Below are 2360 nucleotides of genomic sequence, written 5' to 3' on the forward strand. Positions count from 1 at the left end.
TATACTCCATGGTAGATGATTATTTTAAGTATCAACTGCTTTCCCTACATAAATAGGGCCTAACTACTATGAGGCTGGTAATAGTACTTCCTTAAAATCTGGCTTGAAATTATTAAATGCCACCACAAGTTCAAATCTACTGTCACTGTTAAAGTTATTTAAAAAATAACTTGGCATATTTCCAAAATATGTGATATTTTCTAATTAAAATATAAGTTCTCCCATTTGAGGGGGTTGAACTTACATAGCTAATGACTTAAAAACAAAAAGAGGGCTGGTCAGTTAGCTTAGTTGGTTACAGCATGGTGCTGATAACACCAAGGTCCAGGGTTCTATCCCTGTACCAGCCAGCCACCAGAAAAACAAACCAAACCAAAACAAAAAAAATGGGACTCTGCAAAAATAAATGACACAGTGGGATAAAGGGAATATTTCAGATACCAAATGTTAATCTCTATTTCTAAACTGAGAAATAAATTATTTGCATTTTAGAAGTTTTACATTTGTGCAAAGTTTTCCTAACTTAAAAAAAAAACCAATGACCTTCACAGAGCATCTCCATACACTTCTCTTCAGACATCTTGGCACCCCTAGTGTGGGGACATGGTGTGGGGCTCAGACAGCACCAACTGATGACTGAACTTACAAATGTAAGGAGGTGCTGAGGTGGGAGAAAGCCAAGGTTTCTCAGAGATAGGTCTGGCCAGGCCGGGGCTAGATAGATAGTACTGTAGCCCTTCAAAGGAAGGGCCAAGAGCGGGGAAGAAACATGAATACCTGCTTAATAATTTGGAGGTGCGAGTGCGAGGATATTTTTATTTGGCTTTTTGTCCCTCCTACTTTCTCCCTAAATGTGCCCCTTACCCTGGTACTGCCCTCTGGTTATTCAAGGTTGTCCACTGCCCTCTCCAAGAAACACTTTCTATTTCTCTATCCCATTACTTCATGGCTCTAATTCCTGATTTCTAAGAAGATGAACTAATCTATGTGAATGTGCTAGTGGGTACTGGTGGTTTCATGTGTTATTTAGGATGTTCTATTTTAACTGACATCTTTTGGAGATGAAACACCTAAACCTATGATACAACAGGGACAAGTGGGGTGGGGTCTTTGGTTGGTGGGAAATATCCGAGGGCAGGATGGAGTGTGGCAATGTACTTCACAGAGCCCATTTATTCCACTGAGACGTCGCCAGGACTGCCTTCTGCTCTTCTGAAGCTGGCCCTGGATGGGAAGCCGTGTGGATGCACACGAGGGAACTGCAGGAGCAGCGGTGTGGGCTGGGGAGGAGGGTGTGGAGGACAACTAGAGCACGGGTCTCCTCCACTAGAGCACGGGTCTCCTCCTGCAGTAGCTACGAATCAGACCGTCCTCTTTCATGGGAAGCGGTAAAATCAATCTCATTATTTACTCAAAAATGCAGTGCAGCACCCAGTTTGCCATGTTCCACTGATAGCATTACACAGGGCCCAAGACCTGCTCGAGGACAGAACAGGAAAGGCCCAAGTAAGGCAAACGGTTCCCTCTGCTTTTCTCCATCATCATGTGCAGATGACAGGTATATGCAGCAGGGGCTTCAGAGTCACACATAATTAGATTTAAAATCCTACCAATTCCCCTCACATGGCTGCATAAAGCTAGAGGGAGCTACTCAGCCTCTCCGAATCTCACAAGGTTAGTGTTAAATGAGATACTGTATGTAAATATCTGGTAATAGGTGTGAAAAATAACAGCGACTAACATTATCATATAAGCTTGATATCCTGCGGATAACTTTACATAAGATATTTTTAATTTTTATTATAAGTAGTTTTGGTTAACCCCTGTGATCTTATAGATCTCCAAATTACATACACAACAGCAGCCAGCTAGAAAGACCCACACCAGTGATGACTCTGAAAGGAGACGAGGACCCTGAGTCTCCAACCTGTACAGCCCACTAATTCTAGACGGTGGATCTGAGGCCTTGTCTTAACTTTCAAAAAGCAACCACAAGAATGAAGTCCTTAGGAACAACAACAAGAACATCATCCACCGAGGCATAAATGTTGTTAAATTTTAGACTAAAAATAACTTAAAGCATGAGTTCTACATTTCTTCAGATCCCTACTCTTCAGTGGCATCCAACGTCCCATCACTAGAACCCCATTTTACACAGGCCATGGAACAAGACACACCAGAGGTTCTAGAACAGAAAACACAGTCTCTTTCCCCCAAGCCCACCCAGGGTGCATTTCTCAGCCTAATCTCCATACACCCACCAAAAAAGAAGAAATGGAATAAAAATTCCACGGGAGAGGGACTTCTAGTCTCAAATCCCTTGGTTCAAGGGCCCAGGAAAAAGCAGGGTTTTACTTAGG

At 42.7% G+C, this 2360-nt stretch overlaps 1 protein-coding gene across 1 annotated transcript in view; it reads right to left on the reverse strand.

The window, feature by feature from the left end:
• RAPGEF5 (Rap guanine nucleotide exchange factor (GEF) 5) overlaps positions 1–2360 on the reverse strand; it is a 127249-nt gene that overhangs the window by 35254 nt on the left and 89635 nt on the right. The gene's annotated exons all lie outside the window — the stretch shown is intronic.

The sequence above is a fragment of the Galeopterus variegatus genome, unplaced genomic scaffold, assembly GCF_000696425.1.
Source record: "Galeopterus variegatus unplaced genomic scaffold, G_variegatus-3.0.2 Scaffold5107, whole genome shotgun sequence".
NCBI lineage: Eukaryota > Metazoa > Chordata > Mammalia > Dermoptera > Cynocephalidae > Galeopterus > Galeopterus variegatus.